This window comes from Mesoplodon bidens (genome assembly GCF_964165515.1).
Source record: "Mesoplodon bidens genome assembly, chromosome: 1".
Lineage (NCBI taxonomy): Eukaryota > Metazoa > Chordata > Mammalia > Artiodactyla > Ziphiidae > Mesoplodon > Mesoplodon bidens.
In genome coordinates, this window is record NC_138176.1 from 68,892,080 (window position 1) to 68,918,790 (window position 26,711).

A 26,711-nucleotide genomic window follows, 5' to 3' on the forward strand; every position below is an offset into this window, starting at 1 on the left:
GTCACCCCATCCTTGAAAAGCTCCCCCTGTGGTCAAGGTTTCACCTTTCTTCCTGTCTTTCCTTCCTGTGTACTGTGGTATTAATAATGTACAATGTTATAGTTTCAGATGTACAACACAATGATTCAATATGAGTGTTGTGAAATAATCATTATAATTCATCTAGTCACTATACATAGTTACAAAATTTTCTTGTGATGGTGTCTAAGGTTTACTCTTTTAGTAACTTTCAAGTATGCAATACAGTATTAAGTACAGTTGCCATGCTGTACATTGCATCCTCATGACTTATAACTCCAAGTTTGTACCTCGACTTTCTTCAGCTGTTTTGCCTACACTTACCCCTGACCCTCACTGCTGGCAAAACACCCATCTGTTCTCTATGAACTTTTTTTTTTTCTTTTTAAGATTCCACATATAATGAGATCATCTGGTATTTGTGTCTCCTGTAGTTCCTAAGGCTCCAAAAAATCTTTGTTCTTTGAAGACTTGATCCTGCTTATCAAGGCACATTTTGATGAGTGCCTCGATTCTGACTCTTTGGCTCCCGCTTCTGACACCACCAAGTCTAAGTGACTCACCTCTACCTCCAAGGGCTGCCCCAGACACAAGTGAGGTGCCTACAACAGTCCCTTTTGCTCCATCATTTCCTTGGTGGCTTTGGGTCATAGGGGTAGGTCATCTTGGTCCAAGCCTCCCATTTTGGTTAAGGTTCTAAGCCTTTATTTGGGTGACCTCTGTTGCTGAGTTTATCTGGAAAGGGAATCCTTCATCTTCGAGAGTACTCAGTTACAGGGAGTTTGGTTTCTAAGGGCACTGCTTATGGGCAGCTGCCGTCCAGGACTCTGGCTCATCTTATGTTTACAACTTACAGGCCCTCCTCTTCTCAATTTGTTGCTTTGGACTAAGATCACCCATGACAACTTGAAACTGTTGGCCCACTTGCTGCTCGTTTGAGATTCCTAAGAGAGTTTATTTGCACGCTCATTTGGAAAAAAAAAGCTACAGAACACCACAAGAAGAATGCAAGGTATATTTCAGCAGGAATTTTGAGGGCTCCAAACAAAATACTGAATCTACTATTGCTTCCCTCAGAGAAACTAACTCAATTATCTCAAAGGATTTGCAAATTAGAAAAATCCTCTAAGGCTTCTGAGAGCCCTCCCTCCCTGCCTCCCTCTGCTCCTTGCTGTTCCTCTCAGTCTCCACCACAAGGCTCTCCTTGTTATCCGTCTTCCTGAACTTCCTTTGATAACACCGAAATTGATCCCACACAGAAGGCTAGCCACATTGCCCTCCAGTAATGACTGTCCCATTTAAAGCCAGGTCCAGTGAGGATGGCACCAAAACAATCATATACCCCTTGGACTAAGGCAGAATTACTTGTATTGCTAAGGACTTCCCAATATTAAGAGGATTCCATTGAGTATCCAAGACAATCTGATCTCCTCACTGAAATATATCAGCCTGCCTACTCAGATTAATATCAACCAATACATCCGCTTGTGGGAGAGCTTATGTCTAAAGTAGGGATGGAAGCTATTGACTGGAAAGATCCTACTGATGATTTTTTTAGAGTGGGCACAAGGGGACAAGCAGATGTTTAAAAGTTGGCTAAAGATCTCCACAAATTCTCAACTATTTCCTAAGTCTGTTGACTGGTGTGTTATTCAACAATGCATGAGCCTGATGAAAGTGTCTGGTTACGGCCATTTTGAAAAATCCAAAACTCTGGCGGTTTCATCTGTCAGGTCCTTAATGTCAGTCTATTTAACTCTACCTTTACAACAGGGTTAAAAGATACTTTAAGTACCTTAGTTAAACAACATTCCTTAACATGAGTTATTCTGAGACCTCGTGAATGTGCTACTCTAGTTGCACAGCTTTCTCATGCTCTTGCCCAAAAATCTAAAGAGAAAGCTACCAGAGCCATGGATTCTCAGATCCAAGTGGCTCAACTCAAACTTTCAGCTGAAATAATTGTCCACCAAACCAAAATTTGAAGCCTTTCTTGGTACTCCTAAGTATGTATGCCATTATTGCAAGAAACCAGGACACTTTAAGACAGCTTTCATTTGATAGAAGAATTAGCATGGCGGGGGGGACTTCAAGACGGGGGAGGAATAAGACATGGAGATCACCTTCCTCTCCACAAATATATCAAGATTACACCTACATGTGGAACAACTCCTACAGAACACCTACTGAACGCTGGCAGAAGACCTCAGATGTCCCAAAAGGCAAGAAAATTCCCACATACCTGGGTAGGGCAAAAGAAAAAAGAAAAAAACAGAGACAAAAGAATAAGGACAGGACTTACACCTCTGGAAGGGAGCTGTGAAGGAGAAAAAGTTTCCACACACTAGGAAGCCCCTTCACTGGCAGAGATGGGGGTTGGCGAGGAGGAAGCTTCAGAGCCACGGAGGAGAGCACAGCAACAGGGGTGCAGAGGGCAAAGCAGAGAGATTCTTGCACAGAGGATCAGTGCCAACCAGCATTCACAAGCCTGAGAGGCTTGTCTGCTCACCCGCCAGGATGGGTGAGGGCTGGGAGCTGAGGCTCGGTCTTCGGAGGTCAGATCCCAGGGAGAGGACTGGGGTTGGCTAAGTGAACAAAGGCTGAAGGGGGCTAGTACACAACAGCTAGCTGGGAGGGAGTCCAGAAAAAGCTCTGGACCTACCTAAGAGGCAAGAGACCATTGTTTCAGGGTGCAAAAGGAGAGGGGATTCCTTCCCTGTCTACCCACAGAGGGCAGAACACTGCCTAAATGTGTTCCAGAGATAGGCATGAGCCATGGCTATCAGCTCAGACACCAGAGATGGGCATGAAACCCTAATGCTGCTGCTGCAGCCCCCAAGAATCCTGTGTGAAAACACAGGTCGTTACCCATACCCACCCTGGGAGCCTGTGCAGCCCGCCACTGCCAGGGTCCCGTGATCCAGGGACAAATTCCCCAGGAAAACACACGGCACACTTCAGGCTCTTGCAACGTTACTCCAGCCTCTGCTGCCACAGGCTCGCCCTGCATTCCAATTATAACTACCATAACCCTCCCTCCCCATGGCATTAGTGAGCCTGAGCCCCCAAATCAACCACTGCTTTAAACCCATCCTGTCTGGGTGGGAACAGAAGCTTGAGGGCAACCTACATGCAGAGGTCGGGCCAAAACCAAAGCTGAACCCCAGGAGCTGTGTGAACAAAGAAGAGAAAGGGAAGTTTCTCTGTGCAGCCCCAGGAGCAGCAGATTAAATCCCCACAATGAACTTGATGTACCCTGAATCTGTGGAATACCTGAATACACAGTGAATCAACCCAAAATTGAGGCGGTGGACTTTGGCACCAACTTTAGACTTGGGGTTTGCTGTCTGTGACTGATTTGTTTCTGATTTTTGTTTATATTAGTATAGTTTTTGGCGTTTGTTATCACTGGTGGATTTGTTAATTGGTTTGGGTGCCCTTTTTTTTTTTTTACTACTTTTTTATTTTAATTATTTTAACTTTTTATTTTAATTCTCTTCTTTTTCTTTTCTTTATATTTATCTATTTTTTATTTTTTTTTATTTCTTTCTTTTTTTCTCCCTTTTCTTCTGAGCCACATGGCTGACAGGGTCTTGGCACTCCAGCCTGGTGTCAGGCCTGAGCCTCTGAGGTGGGGGAGCTGAGTTCAGGACACTGGACCACCAGAGACCTCCCAGGCCCATGGAATACCAATCGGTGAGAGCTCTCCAAGAGATCTCCATCTCAACACTAAGACCCAGCTCCACCCAACAACCAGCAAGCTCCAGTGCTAGAAGCCCCATGCCAAACAGCTAGCAAGACAGGAACACAACCCCACCCATTAGCAGAGAGGCTGCCTAAAATCATACTCAGTTCACAGACACCCCAAAACATACCACCAGACGCACCCCTGCCCACCAGAAAGACAAGATCCAGCCCCACCCACCAGAACACAGACACCAGTACCCTCCACAACCCACTGAACCAACCTTACCCAATGGGAGCAGACACCAAAAACAACAGGGACTACAAAACTGAAGCCTGTGAAAAGGAGACCCCAAACACAGTAAGTTAAGCAAAATGAGAAGACAGAAATATGCAGCAGATGAAGGAGAAAGGTAAAAACCCACCAGACCAAACAAATGAAGAGGAAACAGGCAGTCTACCTGAAAGAAAATTCAGAGTAATGATAGTAAAGATGATCCAAAATCTTGGAAATAGAATGGAGAAAATACAAGAAACATTTAACAAGGACCTAGAAAAACTAAAGAGCAAACAACAATGAACAACACAATAAATGAAATTAAAAATTCCCTACAAGGAATCAAGAGCAGAATAACTGAGGCAGAAGAATGGATAAATGACCTGGAAGATGAAAGAGTGGAAATAACTACTGCAGAGCAGAATAAAGAAAAAAGAATGAAGGACAGTCTCAGAGACCTCTGAGACAACATTAAATGCACCAACATTTGAATTATAGGGGTCCCAGAAGAAGAAAAGAAAAAAAAAAAGGGTCTGAGAAAATATTTGAAGATATTATAGTTGAAAACTTCCCTAACATGAAAAAAGAAATAGCCAATCAAGTCCAGGAAGTGCAGAGAGTCCCATAAAGGATAAATCCAAGGAGAAACATGCCAAGACATATATTAATCAAACTATCAAAAATTAAATACAAAGAAAAAGTATTAAAAGCAGCAAGGGAAAAGCAACAAATGACATACAAGGGAATCCCCATAAGGTTAACAGCTGATCTTTCAGCAGAAACTTTGCAAGCCAGAAGGGACTGGCAGGACATATTTAAAGGGATGAAAGGGGAAAACCTAAAACCAAGATTACTCTACCAGCAAGGATCTCATTCAGACTCGATGGAGAAATTAAAACCTCTACAGACAAGCAAAAGTTAAGAGAATTCAGCACCGCCAAACCAGCTTTACAACAAATGCTAAAGGAACCTCTCTAGGCAGGAAATACAAGAGAAGGAAAAGACCTACAAAGGCAAACCCAAAACAATTAAGAAAATGGTAATAGGAAATACATATCAATAATTACCTTAAATGTAAATGGATTAAATGCTCCAACCAAAAGACATAGACTGGCTTAATGGACACACAAACAAGACCTGTATATATGCTGTCTACAAGAGACCCACTTCAGACCTAGGAACATATACAGACTGAAAGTGAGGGGATGGAAAAAGCTATGCCATGCAAATGGAAATCAAAAGAAAGCTGGAGTAGCAATTCTCATAACAGACAAAATTGACTTTAAAATAAAGACTATTGGGCTTCCCTGGTGGCGCAATGGTTGAGAGTCCGCCTGCCGATGCAGGGGACACAGGTTCGTGCCCCTGTCCGGGAGGATCCCACATGCCACGGAGCGGCTGGGCCCATGAGCCATGGCCGCTGAGCCTGCACGTCTGGAGCCTGTGCTCCGCAGCGGGAGAGGCCACAACAGTGAGAGGCCCGCATACCGCAAAAAAAAAAATAAATAAATAAATAAAATAAAATAAAAAATAAAGACTATTACAAGAGACACAGAAGGACACTACATAATGATCAAGGGATCAATCCAAGAAGATATAACAATTGTAAATATTTATGCGCTCAACATAGGAGCACCTCAGTACATAAGACAAGTGCTAACAGCCATAAAAGGGGAAATCTACAGTAATACAATCATAGTAGGGGACTTTAACACCCCACTTTCACCAATGGACAGATCATCCAAAATGAAAATAAAGAAACACAAGTGTTAAATGATACATTAAACATGATGGACTTAATTGATATGTATAGGACATTCCATCCAAAAATAACAGAATACACTTTCTTCTCAAGTGCTCATGGAACATTCTCCAGGATAGATCATATCTTGGGTCACAAATCAAGCCTTGGTAAATTAAAGAAAATTGAAATCGTATCAAGTATCTTTTCTGACCACAACACTATGAGACTAGATATCAATTACAGGGGAAAAAAACTGTAAAAAATACAAACATATGGAGGTGAAACAATATGCTACTAAATAACCAAGAGAACGTTGAAGAAGTCAAAATCAAAAAATACCTAGAAACAAATGACAATGAAAACACAATGATCCAAAACCTATAGGATGCAGCAAAAGCAGTTCTAAGAGGGAAATTTACAGCAATACAATCCTACCTCAAGAAACAAGAAACATCTCAAATAAACAATCTAACCTTATACCTAAAGCAATTAAAGACAGAAAAACAAAAACAAAAAATAACCCAGGTTAGCAGAAGGAAAGAAATCATAAAAATCAGATCAGAAATGAATGAAACAGAAATGAAGGAAACGATAGCAAAGATCAATAAAACTAAAAGCGGGTTCTTTGAGAAGATAAACAAAATTGATAAACCATTAGCCAGACTCATCAAGAAAAAATGGGAGAAGACTCAGGTCAACAGAATTAGAGATGAAAAATAAGTAACAACTGACAGTGCAGAAATACAAAGACTCATGAGAAATTACTACAAGCAACTATATGCCAATAAAATGGACAACCTGGAAGATATGGACAAATTCTTAGAAAAGTACAACCTTCCAAGACTGTTTTCTATTTCTTCCTGGTACAAACAGACCAATCACAAGCACTGAAATTGAGACTGTGATTAAAAATCTTCCAACAAACAAAAGCTCAGGACCAGATGGCTTCACAGGTGAATTCTATCAAACATTTAGAGAAGAGCTAACACCTATCTTTCTCAAACTCTTCCAAAATATAGCAGAGGGAAGAAGACTCCCAAACTCATTCTATGAGGCCACCATCACCCTGATACCAAAACCAGACAAAGGTGTCACAGAAAAAGAAAACTACAGACCAATATCACTGATGAACATAGATGCAAAAATCCTCAACAAAATACTAGCAAGCAGAATCCAACAGCACATTAAAAGGATCATACACCATGATCAAGTGGGGTTTATCCCAGGAATGCAAGGATTCTTCAATATATGCAAATCAATGTGATACACCATATTAACAAACTGAAGGATAAAAACCATATGATCATCTCAATACATGCAGAAAAAGCTTTCAAGAAAATTCAACACCAATTTATGATGAAAACTCTCCGGAAAGCAGGCATAGAGGGAAATTACCTCAACATAATAAAGGCCATATATGACAAACCCACAGCCAACATCATTCTCAATGGTGAGAAACTGAAACCATTTTCTCTAAAATCAGGAAGAAGACAAGGATGCCCACTCTCACCACTATTATTCAACATAGTTTTGTAAGTTTTAGCCACAGCAATCAGAAGAAAAAGAAACAAAAGGAATCCAAATTGGAAAAGAAGTAAAGCTGTCACTGTTTGCAGATGACATGACACTATACATAAAGAATCCTAAAGATGCTACCAGAAAACTACTAGAGCTAATCAATGCATTTGGTTAAGTAGCAGGATACAAAATTAATGCACAGAAATCTCTTGCATTCCTATACATTAATGATGAAGAATCTGAAAGAGAAATTAAGGAAACACTCCCATTCACCACTGCAACAGAAAGAAGAAAATATGTCGGAATAAACCTTCCTAAGAAGACAGAAGACCTGTATGCAGAAAACTAAGAAACTGATGAAAGAAATTAAAAATGATACAAACAGATGGAGAGATATACCATGTTCTTGGATTGGAAGAATCAACATTGTGAAAATGACTATACTACCCAAAGCAATCTACAGATTCAATGCAATCCCAATCAAAATACCAATGGCACTTTTCACAGAAGTAAAACAAAAAATTTCACAATTTGTATGGAAACACAAAAGACCCTGAATAGCCAAAGCTATCTTGAGAAAGAAAAATGCAGCTGGAGGAATCAGGCTCCCAGACTTCAGACTATACTACAAAGCTACCGTAATCAAGGCAGTATGGTACTGGCACAAAAACAGAAATATAGGTCAATGGAACAGGATAGAAAGCCCAGAGATAAACCCACACACATATGATCACCTTATCTTTTATAAAGGAGGCAAGAATGTACAATGGAGGAAAGAGAGCCTCTTCCATAAGTGGTGCTGGGAAAACTGGACAGCTACATGTAAAAGAATGAAATTAGAACACTTCCTAACACCATACACAAAAATAAAGTAAAAATGGATTAAGGACCTTAATGTAAGGGCAAACACTATGAAAACTCTTAGAAGAAAACATAGAAAAAATAGTCTTTGGCATAAATCACAGCAAGATCCTTTTTGACCCACCTCCTAGAGAAATGGAAATAAAAGCAAAAATATACAAATGGGACCTAAGGAAACTTAAAAGCTTTTGCACAGCAAAGGAAAACATAAACAAGACAAAAAGATAACCCTCAGAATGGGAGAAAATATTTGCAAATGAAGCAAATCACAAAGGATTTATCTCCAAAATATACAAGCATTTCATGCAGCTCAATATCAAAAAATAAAAAACAACCCAATACAAAAATGGGCAGAAGACCTAAAAAAACGTTTCCCAAAGAAGATATACAGATTGCCAACAAACACATGAAAGGATGCTCAACGTCACTAATCATTAGAGAAATGCAAATCAAAACTACGATGAGGTACCACCTCACACCGGTCAGAATGGCCATCATCGAAAAATCTATAAACAGCAAATGCTGGAAAGGGTGTGGAGAAAAGGGAACCTTCTTGCACTGTTGGTGGGAATGTAAACTGATGCAGTCACTATGGAGAACAATATTGAGGTTCCTTGAAAAACTAAAAATAGAACGACCATACGACCCAGCAATTCCACTACTGGGCATATACCCTGAGAAAACCATACTTCAAAAAGAGTCATGTACCACAAGGTTCATTACAACTCTATTTACAATAGCCAGGACATGGAAGCAATCTAAGTGTCCTGCAACAGATGAATGGATAAAGAAGATGTGCCATATATATACAATGGAATATTACTCAGACATAAAAAGAAATGAAATTGAGTTATTTGTGGTGAGGTGGATGGACCTAGAGGCTGCCATACAGAGTGAAGTAAGTCAGAAAGGAAAACAAATACTGTATGCCAACACATATATATGGAATCTTAAAAAAAAAAAAAGGTTCTGAAGAACCTAGCAGCAGGACAGGAATAAAGGCGCAGATGTAGGGAATGGACTGAGGACACGGGGAGGGGGAAGGGTAAGCTGGGACGAAGTGAGAGAGTAGCATTGACATATATACATTACCAATTGTAAAATAGATAGCTAGTGGCAAGCAGCTGCATCCCACAGGGAGATCAGCTCGGTGTTCTGTGACCACCAGAGGGGTGGGATGGAGACACAGGAGGGAGGGAGGGGATATATGTATATATAGCTGATTCACTTTGTTATACAGCGGAAACTAACACAACATTATAAAGCAATTATATTCCAATAAAGATGTTAAAAAAAAAGAATTAGCACATAAAGGACAGAAAATATCAAAAGCTTCAGTTTTTTAAAATGTAGGTGAAGTATTTAGACATGTGATATTCAAACAGGGTGCTACTATTAGACCCTAACTGCATTGGAGGTATCCTGTCTTTCTCTCCCTGAAACCAAGATATAATTAAAAGGACTTTTAGGATGAGCAGGATACTGTAGAATTTAGATTCCTAATTTCTTTATTATGACTCAGTCTTTATACAGTGTCTTTAAGGCTGAACAAGCAGAGCCTTTAGACTGGACCGAGGAATCTGAAACTGCATTTGAAAGGATCAAGGATAGCCTCCATGACCCCCCTGCTTTAGGGCATCCCAATTATAAATTGCCTTTCTTCTTTGTACATGAAAGAAGGAAACACTGGGAGTCTTAGCCCAATGACATGGACAGAGACCTGTTGGATATTACAGTCAACAGGTAGATCCAGCAGCCAAAGAGCTGCCTCCCTCTATGCAAGCAACTGCTGCCACAGCAAACATATTACAGGCTGTTGAGAAAATTGTCATGGGCTCCCCACTGGCAGTATGCATTCTCCATTCAGCCAATGGCCTACTTAATCTCACAGTCAGAGTCTACCAGCAGACCAACCTCTTACAAAATCCTTTTGCTGTCCTCTCCAAATGTAATTACTGCTCACTGCAACACTTCTGAGTCCTGCTACTTTTCTCCCTCTTCCATACAAGGGAACTCTTTATAACTGCTTGACATTGACCAGTCAGTTGCTAACTCCTCATAGATTTACAGAAGACACCCCTGGATAATACAGAAATAATCTGGTTTACTGATGGATCATATCTAAAGAACGGAACTGGACATACAGCTGGATATGCTACAGTATCTTTAACTGAAACTATAGAAGCTAAACCCTTATTGGAGGCCACTTCTGTCCAGGAAGCAGAGCTTTTTGCTCTAGCTGAGTTTGCTTTTTAGCCAAAGACAAAACAACTAACATACATACTGATAGTATATATGCCTTTGGTGTAGTTCATGATTTTGGTGTGCTCTGGAAACAAAGTTTTCTTGACCTCTTCTGGGCAGAAGATTTAAAACATGTTTTAAAGAGATATGGGAACATATGTATATGTATAACTGATTCACTTTGTTATAAAGCAGAAACTAACACCATTGTAAAGCAATTATACTCCAATAAAGATGTTAAAAATAAATAAATAAATAATAAGTCATCAGAAACCTTAAAAAAAAAAAAAAACCTTATGGATTCCATCCTGAGGCCTAAATCTTTGCCTATTTCAAAAACTTCTGGGCATTCTATGGCAAACATAGAGGAAAGCAAAGGAGATCCCTTGGCTGCTGCTGCTAAGTCTGCCGTCCTCCAGATTCCTGGTAGAATTAGCCCTAACTCCATTGCCTCTGAAGATTTTTGGAGTCATAAAAGATAAACATATGGTGGCTCAACAGTTGGCTACCCAACATGACAAAGAAAAATGGGTAAAAGAAAGTTGCAGGTTTGATTCTAAGAGGAGGCTATGGATTCAGTCCTAATGGCCAACCTGTTCTCGCTGATTGCCTAGAAGAACAAATCTTGAATCACACACAGAAATTAACTCATTGGAACACTGATAACAGGTATCTTAAGGAAAAACAATATGACTGGAAGCCATCCCCAAAGGTGGCCTCCTGAGTATCAGAGATGTCAAATTTATTCAAAATATAACCTAGAAGAGTCTATTCATACATCTATGGGACATTTTTCTCTCCCCTCAGGACCCTTGGAGATATGGCAAGTGGACTTCAGTTGTTTCCCTCTCAAGGGTTTAAATATATTCGGTAGTGATTTTAGTATGTTCTCTCACTGTGTGGAAGCATTTCCATGTTGCAGAGTTACAGCCATGGCAGTTAGTAAAGTGCCATTAGAAAAAAATTATCCCAACTTGGGGAATTCCCTACGAACTATGTAGAGACAGAGGCTCCCACTTTACCGGACAAATTTTAGTCTGTAACATTTGGCCAATTATGCAACGTTTTCACTGAGCTTACCTTCCCCAGTACTCTGGATTGGTAGAACACATCGATGAAATAATTAAACCTCAGCTGGCAAAATTAGTTGACTCATTTAGGCTGCCTTTGTCCAAAGTACTACCTTTGGTTTTGCTTAATCTAAGATCTACTCCCTCAGAAGAAAATAGACTGTTTTGCTTTGAAATGGTTACTAGCAGGATCCATGTGAATAGATGAAGGAAGGAATATATGAAGCTACTATGATTAAAGGAGATCTCACCTACTGCCAAGAATTAACTAAAGCCCTGAAATTAATACAAAGCTTGTAGAGCAACTTTCCATAGTACACTTCCTCAAAAGAAGAGGAAATGCAGCAAATGCCAAGCTGTAGGAACTACACTGAGGAAATCCAAGGAGGGAGAGAGTTGGCTTCAGTGGGAGAACCATCCTGTCCTTTCTCTGAAATTTTCTCCCATATTTCTGAGCTCATGAGAAAAATACCTAAGCATCCAGCTCTCCATCCATGAAGGCCCCATGGAGAAGAGCTACAAGATGCCCTCAGGTGTTCCTTGAGGGACCTAGCTCATTGACTCAAGCAGGAGACACTCTGTTCCCCAAGGAAAATATAGCTGTGTCTGGAGACATTTGTCATGATAGACAAATGCTGCTCAACATCCTACAATGCACAGGAAAGCCTCTCACAACAAAGAACCAGCCAGCCAGAAACATCCATACAAATGACGTTAGAAAGGCCTGACCTAGTCAGCTGCCTTTGAGACTAAGTCCAAATAATATGAAGTCTTTCAATGCTGCACAGCACAGGTAAAACCTTCAAGAGTTCTAAGACTCCTTACACTGAAGCAGCACACAAGGATAAAGCTCCACCTTGGCTGGTGAAAGCTTGTTCTTCAGAGACAAGATGAGCCACCTTCCACCTATTTCCTCAAAGTTTGCCAGAAGACCTCTCCCCTCCATCATGCACTGTTGCCCCAAGGGCTTGCACAAAGACAGTGAAGGTTAACAGAGTTGAAGGTTGCTCTATTTCCCTCTGGGGACACAATACAGTTGCCACACTGTGACATCTTGAAAGCTATGACTGGAGACCAACCTGCCTGTCATTCTTTGCACTGGAGGCCAGGTCTGGTGTGTTGGGTACAGGACTCAAACCCCAGGACTCTTCTCTGTGGTCCTGCCCAGGTGCCCTTTGCTAAGCTTTGTCTTCACTTTCTGCATTCTTTCCACAAAACAGCAGACCAACACAGACAAGAGGCCCACAGGTGTGAACTCAGAATAAACTTCAATAGACCAAGGCATCCATGAAATACAGAGATCTTAACTTCAATGGCAATTGACAACTAAGATAGTTCTATTTCTTTGTACAAGATAACGTTAAGAAAACACTGGGTCCTGACACTTTGGTGGGAGAAGCCCCTGGGGCCTACACAATTGATGTCGTCTTAATGCTGCAGAGAGCTGCATTCAACGGCTGGAGGTGACCCTAATGGAACTTCATTGATCAACATAGAGGTCACCAGACCCTTGGCACAGATGAGCCACATACATAGAATCAAGCTAAAATATCCCTCCCATGTCTAATAAGGTTCAGATACTTCTAACTCTTCTGAAGCTTAAAGAACATGATCTCAAAGCTGCAAACAGCCAAGTCCCTTACCATAGAGAAAGCTAAGAAAATTACGTACATCAAGTAAAGATGACTGGAGGTCAAAGTTCAACCTGACTAGGTGACTTTCCCCCTAGAACAACAAGAGGCCCAGGGTGAAGTGAGCCATCGTCCTTTGTCTGCCCATGTGACTTTATTTTTGGGTTCAACATGAAAGGGGAAGATAAATAGACGTATTATGAAATATCAGGGTAACAGAGATCCTCAGAAGAGGGAGGGTAGAGACAGCAACCTTACAGCAATTCATGGGAGGGACTGTGAAACACTCAGTCTTTCAAGGATAAGGGTATGTTTCCCTGTTTTCCATAAAGAGCCACCCAGCTCTATGTTCCATGGTTCTGGACCCTGGGACCCCATCACCATGAATGCTATCATGTCTGTCTATGAAGGATCTGCTCAACTTTTTACACACTCAGACCATCTGGGGGCAGGCTGCGCCCCAGTATATGGTGAACCATATATCAGTCTTTGCTTAGACCCCTCAGTCCAGGGCAATCTACCCTTGATGCTAGTTCCAGATGTGTCTCCAGAGATGTGTTCTAGATCCCCTGATGGTCACCCAGTTCTTTTATCATGTATCGTACTCCTGGATTTCATCTGCTGAATACTGAATCAGCCCACCACCCAGTCTTCTGAGGTTCCCTAGAACAGTCTTGACTATGAACCTTCTGGGAACAGACTTACGAGAGCATCAGACAATGTTCAGTTTGGAGCCAATGGAGAGCAGGAGAAGACATGAACGATGCAGCACAGGCTTGCGTGGAAGAAGAAAGTCCATCCTGAGGGGACACAACCTCTGAGCTCTGCAGGAGGGTGCTCTAAGGAAAAACCTGAATAGACCCTATGGTCTGATTTCAAGAACCCCCTCATGGAGAACAAGGAAAACCTTTCTTCTACCTTGAGTACCACAAACACCTAGAACAGAGCCATAGGCAGAGATGACTTTCAGTCAAATATTTGGGCAAGAAATGTAAAAGGAACCATAACATTATCTAAAGGCACCCTTCACCCTGGCAAAGTCCTCCTAGCAATCCCAAGACATCTCCAATCTTTATCACTGAGAAGATGCATCCTAGTAAAATAGCCTGGATGCCAGAAGATCCATCACCTGCTTTTCCAGTAACATCTACCGATAAAGCCCAGTCACCACTCTACCCTCTCCCATCAGCCACTCTGGCCTACTGCTTCTAACCAGAGTACAGAATGGATGTATACCTCTGGGCCATCTCCAGGAGGCTTGTTAAGATACTTCTTGACACCAAGCACAGAAACCCCTGACATTAACAAGGACAATGAGAACCAAGTTGTAAGTCATCTGTCTATACAGAGAGACCACTTAATTAGAATTGGGTACATTCTCATATCTAGATTCACAACTGAAGTCCACTAAGCTCTGTTAAGGCTATGGACAGGTCTTCAGCACTGATGGTTTTGGGGTGAGGCCATGATCCGACTTTCCAGCTATGTTAGCATTCTCCCAAATTACCCAGACTTTCCTCATTAAGTGAAGGTAGTTAAGTATCCAAGAAACAAACTATGCTTCTTTTCAAACTACTTATGGTTAAGACAGGAGTTCTGGGTGATTCTTCTGGATGAGATGCTGTAGGCAGAGTAAACTTTTCACCAAAAGTTGACCACTAGCTAGTATCAGATAGTCCCCGGGAGGAAGTGACATTCCTGGTGAGCGGTGGTGTGTTCCTGGGATTTGGTCAATCCACCCTGTTCATCTGATATAATCAATTTGTGTGTGGCAATGGGTGAGGTGTTGCACAGAGCTACAGAGAGTCCCCAAATAAAGACTTGGAGCCTAGCAAGAAGATTGGGGGGTGTCTCTAGAAATGGGATAAAGGACCCAAAACCACACAAAGGCCCTTGATATCACTGTTTCAGTACAACCACCTCTATTGATTTTGTCTGCTTCTTATGCCAATCAGAAGGGATTCATCCAGATTTGCTTCCAACCCTGCAGTTCATCCCCTGAACTTTCCTTGAAGGACCTGTGGCCCTGGAATTGAGACTCACAGACCTAACAGGACGTAAAAGGAAATTTAACTAGATGAGGATAGCCCTAGGACAAAAAGATCTGCCAAGATCTGCTTATTTCCAGATGGGCACACGATACACATCCTTCCTGAGATGTCTGCAGTGCTGCACCACTGATAATCCCTGCACTGGAAGTGCCAAGATGCTCATCCCCCTCTGGGAATGGCTCTTACTCCAATGAGAACTGCCTCAACCAAGACTCTGCCCCTTCCCTGGGGGAAGTCACATTCCCGGGCTGCTCTGAGGTATCCAGAGGTCCAGCCATGTTGCTCAGTTCAAGGCAACTCTGGAGGGCCATTCTTGCTCCAGAACTCCTCATGGGGCTGGTTGAAACTTCTATTGAGGATACACAGTTGAACTTCTCCTTCTGCCCTATCTTGCTGTCTTTACTTCCTTTCCAGTGCTGTTCCCAAGTACATTCCCTATAAACCTAATGCATGTGAGTCATCATCAAGGAGTCTTTTCTAGGGAAGCCAAACCCAGACACTTGACTTTTCACAGGTCCGTTTTTTAATCTTTAAATTTTTAGGTCACATAGGAAATGAAACTTTTGCTGCTTAATGAGCAGCAAATAATCAGCCCCCTGGGTTTACTATTGCACAGTGATGATACCGTTATTTGGAACTAAAGATTCTGCTTGGCTTATAATATACAAACCAAATTGAGAAAATTGAGGACTGCCCACAGCCTCCCTAGCAGACACGCAATCTCACTGTGTGCCTCTTTTCATATTGCAGGATTGGTGCTCTTTTAATCTGTCCACTAAGTCTAAAGCATGTTCCAAAACTTGACAGTTCTTTGATCTTCATTGTTAGCCTAAGTTGATAAGTAGTTTTTCCTGAGGATCCAGGAAGGCTTGGGGAATTGGGGAGAAAGTTCTCTGTAGACATGACGTTCTCCTTCTCCAACTGTGGTAGGTAGAGGAGAAATGAAGGAGGGAGGCAGAGAGCCATCATTTACTGGATCATACTGGTGATGGAGAGAGGATGGTCCAGAACTTTCTTTGGTCCTTTGAGGAAGACAATAAGGCAGCTGGCAACCACCACTAAAGCCTGTAGGACTGAAGTATCCCTCTCTTGTTCTCTAGTAAGCTCTTTAGAATGATAAAAGCTCCAGTGTATGTGCATTACCAACTGGGAATGGATCTCTCAATATCCTTCAAGCCATAAATTTGCTATGGTCCTTCACCAAGTTACTTCTTAGAGCACTTAAAGGAGAGAGGAGCCATGGAGTTCTGAAGCACCTCCCTGCTCAGAAATCCCAGGGGAAAAGTTCAAAATCCTGTGATCCAAGACCTCACAAGTGTCTCCTTGTACAAACTCCAGTCGTTATGGCATGTGCCACTCCATTATATTTTGTGTATGAATGGCAATAAGCATAGACCTATCAATAATCACTTTAAATGTCAATGGACTAAATGTTTCAATCAAAAGGCAGAGGGTGGACGCTTGGATAAAAAAGAAGACCCATCTACATGCTGCTTACAGGAGACTCACTTCAGAGCTAAAGACAGATTGAAAGTGAGGGGATGGAAAAAGATTTCCTGCAAATGGAAATGACAAGAAAGCAGAGGTAGCGATACTCAGACAAAATAGACTTTTAAAGTATACAACAAAAGACAAAGAAGGGCACTACATAATGATAAACGCATCAATACAAGAGGATAACTCATTAACATAGGCACCTAACAGATACACAAATGGGCCTTCTTCCCATAACCCAGAGAGGTCCTCTCAGGCTATTCAACGTGGGCAGGAAACAAGGTTTTCAGCAATAGGACTGGGGTGAGGAATGTTTCACTTCCATAGGGCAGTCCAGATACCTGCCCAAGGGATGTACTTCATCTCAGTCATGGACAGGGATGCCTTCCTCCACATTAAGTCTGCACTGAACCCAAGTCAATTAGGAACCAAATAGCAACCCAGAACTTTTCTGGCAGTGTGAATCCACCCAAGTGAAGGAAATGATGTCATTTCATAAGACAACGGGTCAGCCGTCAAAGGTCTGCTTGATGTGAGTGCAGAGGCTGAGTCCAGCCATCTCCCTCACATTTGCCAGGGCGTATGTCAGCTTTCACAATGCAAATCCCATCCTGAAAACACAGTCTGACACGTGACTCTGTTGCAGTGCTTTATGTAAAGGATGTATGTTTGAATTCAGTTTGGAATGAGATGTACCTCTGGCTACAAAATGGTCCCAGCTATCCAAGTTCCAAGCATTCAAAGGCTCCACCCTAGGCTATTTACATTTATGCATGTCATTATCCCCTAAAAACTTATTGGAGGCTACATGATTGTCTTTCAGCGTCATGATAGCAGGCAACCTCACAGATGATTTGAAAAGCTTCTTGAACCAAAGGGAAGGAGTAGAATTTTTAATTGACAAATAACAGACTGTATTATTCAAGGTGATGGTCTAGGACGGTAAGACGTTGACATGGAACGAAGTCATCTTTAGGCCACTTAGGCACAGAGGAAGATGGGGAAACTCAGGTACTATCTTCACAGCTGCTTCAATGCTTGCCCCAGCAAGAAAATTCCTGAAGCCCATAGGCTTCATTTAGAGACACTTCAAACAGATTTCAGTACCCAGCTGCCTGGTAACAGGGTGTCATCTCCAGGGGGCACTGTTACCATATTAATTGCTCTGCAGCTCAGAAGGGCTGGATTCTAGATGCAGCTCAGTCACTGAGCAGGAAGCAAATTGAGAATTTTAGTCTCTGAAGGACGTCAAATGTGGCAAGATGTTATGGTGCCAGTTTTTAATGGAGAAATTTGTACAACATTTTCCTGTATCCAGGGACAGATCATGAAAGAATAAGGAAAACCAAAGACACCTGAAGTGTACTAATTCCCTGCAAGTGTCACACAGGCTCAGAAGTACCCCCTGGTTGTCAGTAACAGGCTAACTGCCTATAGGAGTGACAGGCCTTGTGCTTCATTACCACAATCACTCAAGCAAGGTTTACAGAGCCATGTGTTTCCCAGTGTAGACTCCTTATCTAGATTCTCATTCCTTGGAGATGAGCTACCTGGATGCCATCCCATAAACAGGAGGCCTAGCCTTTTCAAGGAAAAAGACACCGAACACGAGGATTCTCTAAGGTTGAAGCCATAGCCAAAGACACCCAAGAGGTGACAACCTCTAATCTTCAATTCTCTACAAATAAAATTTAGAGAACAGAACAAAAATGGTTGTCAGTCCTTTTAAGCCATTCTAAGACCCCCAAAAAAGCCCACTGGGCTGTACTTAATACTCAAACTTCATTAGAACAATTATTATCATGTATTTGCCAACACTCATTTTGGTCATGGGACATTTTATCCAATGATACATCTGTTTACACATAGCCTGGCCTGTTGTCAAAATAGAGGCCAACCAAGGTATCTCCTCCCCTCCACCCCCAGCTCTGCAGAGAGTCTGAAGTTTCAACTCCCTTGAACAGACTTTTCAAGCCCAGCTCCCAGCACCCGAGATCTGCCAGCACTCAGGGTTACAATCCTTTGCCCGGACACACCCACCTCACACTGGCCCCTGGGCTTGGTCTAGGAAATTCCAGGACATTTGTTCAACTCAAAGGTAATACCATGTCTCCCAATATAGGAATTGCGGGTGAACAGCTGTCCCAAACACAAGCCCTTTTCCTCATCCAGCCCAGCCAGGACCTGTACTTCATGGTTAAAAATGAAGCAGGAAGAGAAATTCTCTCTTTTCCTGAAGAGATAAGTCCACAAACCTTCCATGAAAGAATCCTTCCTTCCCTCCTTTCCTTTAAAGGAGTCTTTCTACTGGCGTCATAGCTCCCTTCACCCAAATGTCAGGCAACACTAATGCTCAGGTAAACTGAAGAGATACCCAGTAGCTTATGAAGATGGCACCACCACATCTGACTTGTGGACCATACTGATACCATCCAGGCTTCCATGTTTCCACATGGATCAGAAATAGTCAGTGAGCATTACATCAGTGAGCATTACAACACAAGGATCTAACCAGAGGCAGATCCAGAAAAGCACAGCCTGGAGCCATTCAAGACACCCAGGGATCGAGTCAGCTCCAGGTACCTCCTCATGGCAAACTGATCGTCACTCTTCAAATAACCTCACCGCCACATCAGGTCTCTAAAAAGTGTGAAGGCTGATGTTCTTTTGATGTAAAGAAAATGTGTCTGGTATTCTAAACCTCCCCAGACAGAGGACAGATCTTTGTGAACATGACCTTTATTCTATCTGCTACAGTCTGAGGACAAATGTGTGAATAGAGCTATAGTCAATGGTTTCATTGGCAACTACTTCACTTATGGTTAAAGAAAAAGAAAGAAAAATTCAAGCAAGGTGTAAAGACCTCGAGCCAGGCACAGCTTCTTGGCTTGGAAAAGTAGGTGATTACACCTTGATACATAGTGAGCAGCTCACTGAACCTAGGCCTTAGGACCTTTTCCTGCCCAGGCCCTACTCCACTCACCCCCACACTGGCTTGACAGTAAGGCAGTTTGCACCTAGAGTACCCACTGGCAGAAGGATCTGCTTCTCTGAAGTTAATTTTCTCACAACTTGAGAGGGGGTTGGATGTAGGGCTGATTACCACCTAAAGACGCCACAGGAGTCAGGCAGCTCTTGCTGACAACCCCACCCTATGGTGGTCCCTACGGCATCCATTTTACTATGATCTCCCATACCTGGAGCAATAGTTAAGGCCCAGTGAGCAGGTCACTGTTTTGCGTTTCTATCCATCCCGTGTCTTGGGCTGGAACCCCAGTTCTCCTAAAGAAACCTGGATTTCTAGATTAAGAACACGTCCGTGACAATTAGTGTCCTGCCTCAAAAGAACTGGAACTGGTCCTCCAGGACTCATGTCTGGAAGACAATCAGAAAGGTCCTGGAATATGGAACAGAGCGGTGCTTTGGAGAACTTCAGTAATGAGACCAGAAAGGCTTCCCAGCACAGAAGAACTTTGACCACTGGTTCAAGATGACCAACCAGAGGACTTCTTTTGTGTGCCTACTCCCTTGGCTGGTAAGAATAGAAGTCACCCTGCCTTGGGTCAGAGGTCTTTGTGATTCCTTGTTTCAATGAGACATTCGGAGTCCCAAGACAGATGGCAGTGAACTATCACAGCTGTCATGGAGGTATGATCTTTATTAGTAAAAAGCACTACTTCTGGGGCCTCCCTGGTGGCGCAGTGGTTGAGAGTCCGCCTGCAGATGCAGGGGACACGGGTTCGTGCCCCGGTCCGGGAGGATCCCATATGCCGCGGAGCGGCTGGGCCCGTGAGCCATGGCCGCTGGGCCTGCGCATCCGGAGCCTGTGCTCCGCAAGGGGAGAGGCCACAATAGTGAGAGGCCCGCGTACCGCAAAAATTAAAAAAAAAAAAAAAAAAAAAAAGCACTACTTCTGGCATTTAGCATGCATCTCCTGATCTAGTGAATACATTATTCAATCCTCAGTGAAGAGAGTATCAATTTGCTTTCTCATGGGAACATCGGCACTATACATTCATAGCCTCATCCTAGAGTTATGTCAACTTTCCTACTCTCTACAATAAAATCTACAGAAATCTTGATTATATTGGCATTCCAGATTATGTTGGGGAGAGTGGGCAAGATGGGCGAGTAGGAAGACCCTGAGCTCACCTCTTCTCACGAGCACCCCAAAATGACATCTGCAAGAAGACCATCAATGAAAAAGACTGGAACCTATATTGGCATTCCACAGAAGATTCTGCTGGTCTAGCTTATTCCTGACATTGTTTTGTTAGAATTGAAGACCTATGCGCCAGAATGTGGTAGGTAAACCTACAAAGATTCAGGGCCTGCCACATCACTGCTGCTATTAAGTGTCTAGGGCATGCAGGACATCACTTCCTACTTCCAAATTAAAGGACAATTTACTGCACCTTTTATCTCCTACCATGAAGGAAGTGTAACTTCAAAATTGGTAGGCCTCTTTGGATTGTAAAGACAGCATATGTCACACTTGGGAATAGTGCCCCTAACCATTTTTCAGTGGGCTCCAAAATCTGCCAGTTTTGAGTACCTCTGGTCTGGCCATTCAAAATACAATCTGACAGATCTCAGTGTTAGCCACACCCATGGTAGGAATAGATGCAAGTTCCTGCAGAACTCAACAGGAATCTTCATTATATTGACTTTCCACAAAAGGTCTTTCTGATCCACCTTATCATTGGTGTTATATTGTTAGACCTGGAAATCAGAAGTATCAAGTACTCCGGAACACACCTATGGCCAGAATGTGAGAGGTAACAGCAGACGCCTAAGGTTGCAGAATAAGTTCATACATTTGCCCATAGAAAACTTAACTTGGAAATTGGCTCCAAGTATAATACTGAGACTTAATAGAGACTGAATTCCTAGCCATGAAGCATCAAGTATGGGTTTAGAACTTCCCATGATGAGCTGGACACTGTAAGACTTAAAAGCATAAGGTCCAATGGGCACCAGTGTTACACAGGTAATAGTGAATTTGTGGAAAGTCCCAAGCAAATCTAAGGTCACATTTAAGTTACAAGAACAAATGACTCCACGCCCCCATCATCCCCTATCTCTGTTGCACTTATACCTCTCAGCTCACACCTGTGGCCCCATGAAGAAATCCCTGTGACAAGGAGAGAAAAGTAAAGCCCTGGTTCGTAGACAGATTCATTCAATAAGAAACAATGAATTGTTAATGGATGGCTGCAATCTCATGACTCCTTAGAGGATACCCTAAGGAACATTGAGGGAGAATTCTCCCAGTGGGCATAAGTTCAATCAGTACACTTGATCACTTCTTATGAAATGAGGGGGTCTAAGATGGTATTCAGAATCCCATGCATTAGCAAATGGGTTGGCTGGCTGCTCAGTGTCCTGAAAGCATAAAGATTAGAAGATTAGAGACAAGGAGGTCTGGGGAAGAGGCATGTAGAAGGACCTACGGGAATAGGCACAAGGCATAAGTTGTTTGTTTGTTTGTTTGTTTTTTAAATCAAAAGGCAGTGCCGGGCTTCCCTGGTGGCGCAGTGGTTGAGAGTCTGCCTGCCGATGCAGGGGACACGGGTTCGTGCCCCGGTCTGGGAGGATCCCACATGCCGCGGAGCGGCTGGGCCCGTGAGCCATGGCCGTTGATCCTGCGCGTCCGGAGCCTGCGGGAGCCTGCGGGAGCCTGCGCGTCCGGAGCCTGTGCTCCGCAACGGGAGAGGCCACAACAGTGAGAGGCCCACATACCGCAAAAAAAAAAAAAAAAAAAAAAAAAAGGCAGTGCCTACCAGATCATTCATCACAGAAGATGTGCTCAGTAAGTGGACAGGATGACTTGTCCAGAAGTCAGCCGGTTTCTGTGCTCAGCCCCCTAGTTGCTTTGCAAAAAAGTCTACCCATTTCATGGGTCAATATCATGGCTCCCTCTCAAAGCCAATCTAGCTACTGCCATTGTTTTAAAGCTGGCCTGTCAGCAACAGAAACAGATGTTAAACTTCCATACAGTGCCACCCAGCCTCTTGTTGGCAAGGTGATTACATCTGACCTCTCCCCTCCTGAGAGAAGCATCCATCCTTCTGTGATAATTATTCTGGATTTGAATTTGCCTTCCATGCCCTGGCACTTCCATGCACAGTGCCTGTGTTAGCACCATTAGGGGCTTCCAGAATACCTAACTTACTGCAGAAATGCCCATATTAAGTCACCTGGAACAAGCAATCCATCTTACAGAGACACATGATTACAGAAACCTTGATTTTATCATATATTAACAAGAAGCTGCCAGACCAGCATGTCATTGAAATGCCCTCTTACGTGTCCAGGTAAAGAACCAGTTTGATGATGAACTGCAGAGACGGTGTGTTCTGTAAGAAACCCACCACACAGATCTCCATTTAGGGAAGGACGTGCTGCTTGGTATGGAGCACAGCCAGCAAGAGCCTCCAGGTAGCTGTCAGTCCCCCAAGGGCAGCCCACATCCAGGGGCCAAGTGAGCCAGGAGTAGAAGTCCCAGCCTTATCAGTCTGCTGTGGGATGACTAACAGAAGATGCCTGCCATGGCACTCTCCACCTGGTTCTTGGTCCATCTTCCATCCCAGTCTGACTTCTGCCTAGACCTTCCTTTGCCCCTCTGATCAACATTATATACTCCAAACCCTTGCATTCCTAAGTCAGCATCTCAGAGTATCCTTTCCAAGAAACTCAACCACACAACCACCATGAAATATCAGTAGCAGTAGACTCAACGTGGTCCAATGGGTGTAAGGAATCATACTGGTGATTCCCGCTTTCATAGTCCACCTGAGTTTGCTAACAATTCAAGACAGGAACCGCAACTTGAAAGCATCATGCTCATCACAATGGTGTTGGTGTACTTTGCTAGCAAACTAGTGGCCATTAAACGATGCCGTGTCTCCAAGAGCTAGAATATAGGTCTGGGAACCAAGGAGTGGAATTAAGTTTCTCCCTTGTCTTAACACCCAGTGACCCAATTGGGAAATTTGTGCTTTCCATCCCTACAAGTTAAGTTCAGCAGGTCTAGAGGTCCTAGATCTAGATGCTTATACCAAGGGACACAAACAGTGCTCTTTTGCCAGTAGACTATCAAGATTTTCTGCTACATGAGAGGAGAGGGGAAAATGATTCATTGGAATGTTGCTTGGTTCTTCCACACCCAATGTTAAGCATAAATAAGCAATTGCAGCAAACATGGCCTGATAAGGTCACCAGGGGTTCAGACCTCTTAGAAGTGAAGGTCTTGGGCACTCACCAAAATAAGCAACTTAAACCAATGGAAGTGTTGGCATCTATGGTTGAGAGTAGAAGGAGATAAATATTACATCTTATAATGATGGTCCTTATAGACAACCTGCAGCAGTGATTGAAGATCTGGGTGCTCATAGCTGCCCATCACAGGTAGACATAGAGGTATACCACACAGCTCTCTTCTCGAAAGCACTTGCTGTCCATCTGTGAGGAGCATGGCTACCCAATAGCCTCCAGCTGTTAGTCCACATTCTTAGAGTGGCTCCAAGCCAACGATGGAGGGAGCCTAGCCATTTCCATCCAGTGTGGGATTCCTCAAACTGGTCCTCTGCTCCAGAGCTCCCTGTGGGACTGGCAGAAAATGTCAGGGACACATTATGGTCTGACAGCTCCCTCTGCATAATCCTGCCTCTTCCCCTTTTACACAGGTGTTATCCCCCAGTAAATCTTCGGCAGTCCTAATTCTCTTGGCATATGCTTCCCAGAGGATAACAGTACAACCACTGTAAAGCATCAGCAGCAGTCTACTCAACATGGTCCAAAGGGTAGGAAGAATCAGGAATGTGATGCTTTCTCCCAGTCCACCCAAGTTCACCAGCAGCTTCGGGAGACCTCTCCAGCACATCCATGGCTTCCCCACCTCAATGCCCGCATGTGTTTGCCTGACTACTTTCTTTGGTACTACGGGAGCTCGCTCTGCCACAAAGTGGAAACTACAAGGGAGTTAATGTTCTTGAGGGTGCCCACTCCCCAGCTAATGAAGGAGAGATAGTCACTGAGTGACTGTCAACCACCCCATCACATAGGGGTGTTACCAGATGAGCATTACACAGTACCATATATCAGAGGCTCCCCAGCAGGATTGAACCCCAGATGCCCATAGAAGTAAACCCACTTTAACACAACCTTGACATTCTCCTTCCCCAGTCCTGCTTTCCTCACTCTCACTTATGCTTCCTGGGATCACCTACCACCCGTATTCTTGTCTCAGCATCTGCTCTCTGAGAAAGGCAAACTAAAAAGTCTGAATTTTGTGAGATTACAGTCAGATTGAGCCCAAAATTCAGTGACACTCTGTTAGGAATGAAGGTTTGTGTCCCCCCTTCCCACCCCAATTCACATATTGAAACACTAATTCCAGTGTGAAGGCATTAAGAGGTGGGGCCTTGGGAGGTAATTAGGTTTAGATGAGGTCATATAGGTGGGGCCCCCATGATGGGATTAGTGTCCTTCTAAGTGAGAGGAGACTGGAGTTCCTTTGCGTTCTACCTTATGAAACAAGAGAGTCATCTGCAAGCCAGGAGGAGAGCTCTCACCAGGAAGCCAATCTCCTGGCACTTTAATCTTGGGCTTCCCAGCATTTTCATCCCTTTAGACCCAGCAGGTCTCTAGCTTTTCAAACTTCCCTTGCCTCCACCTGATCCCAAAAGGCTGCAGTGCTTCAGCTACACTCTCCCCAGTAGTGTTTCCAGATTCACATCTCTGCTTCTCTGGAAGAAGTCTGGCTCTCAGTGAAGGTGGCCACTGAACAGGGGTGGAGATTGCACTGATGGAGAATGCAGCCTCTCCCTCCCTGGCACTGAGCAGAGGTGTGTGTGTGCCTGTCCCCAAGCCCTTCCTGTTCCTCCCTGAGTCTGGTCCGGGAGGCTTCAGGAGTCCTGAAGGATCTCTGTCCGTCTGATATCTAGCCAGGCCTGGCCTATGGAATCTCGACCTGGGAGCCTGGGGCTGGGCTCTCACTCCTGGTTCTGGTGTCAACAGAAATCCTCTTTCTAGAGGAAGCAGTTTACTGGCAAGTTAAACCATAAGCTTAAGAAATTTCTCTCAACAGTAGAGGAAGTCTGGATAGATTTAGATTTTCCTGAAAGCCTAGCTATTGAAATGTAGTTGTGGACCACTGGGTGTGCTACCAACGTGCGATATATGTAAAGTATGTTTCAATAAACACTTTAGACTTTGCTAGAATCACTACAAATAGTTGCTGGATATCTATATGTGAGTCATGAAGTTAGAATTTTATGGTTTACCCCTGTACCTTGAATACTCAAAAATCAAAGATTTAGATTCAAAGTAAAACACGGTAACTGCTACCTCAGATTACTGTGATTTGTCATGTTAGGCTGTTTGAATTTGTAGAAAAAGCCTAACTGCTTCTTATATCCTTTAACAATTTCTGGTGCCTTCGTCAAGTTCAATTTTAAAATCATGGTTCAAAGGGAAGTTTCAGGCTTTATATTAATATTTTAGATAAGAATTTCTCATTACAGATGAAAACTTATACCTGAGGCCACATGAGTAACATCACGAGGTGTTCACAATCTACAGGATTCTGAAGAAATCAGCTTACCTGCTTAGTGCAGGACACTGGGCGAGCCAGATCCCAGGCTGTCCGGCAGGAATGGAATCAATTACCCTTCAAAAGGTAGGTGAGCTTGGTATAGGGGGAGGCAAGTCACACAGGATCAAGATTCCTGGAAGGAAAATGGGGCAAGAGCAAAGATGTTTAGGCAGAGGAAAGATTCCGCACTGATATCCTCAAAACCCATTCATTTTTTTTTAATTAATTAATTTATTTATTTTTGGTGGCGCTAGGTCTTCGTTTCTGTGCGAGGGCTTTCTCTAGTTGTGACAAGCGGGGGCCACTTTTCATCGCAGTGCGCGGGCCTCTCACTGTCACGGCCTCTCTTGCTGCGGAGCACAGGCTCCAGACGTGCAGGCTCAGTAGTTGTGACTCACGGGCCCAGTTGCTCCGCGGCATGTGGGATCCTCCCAGACCAGGGCTCGAACCCGTGTGCCCTGCATTGGCAGGCAGATTCTCAACCACTGCGCCACCAGGGAAGCCCCAAAACTCATTCTTGA

General features: G+C 43.3%; 1 long non-coding RNA gene across 1 annotated transcript in view; it reads right to left on the reverse strand.

Moving 5' to 3' along the window:
* The window catches only part of LOC308617807, a 39,198-nt gene extending 12,762 nt beyond the window's left edge, over positions 1 to 26,436 (reverse strand). The window contains exon 1 of the long non-coding RNA XR_014015939.1: positions 26,200 to 26,436. This is a non-coding gene — a long non-coding RNA (uncharacterized lncRNA). The remainder of the gene's footprint in view (positions 1 to 26,199) is intronic.
* Between the last annotated feature and the right edge of the window lie 275 nt (positions 26,437 to 26,711).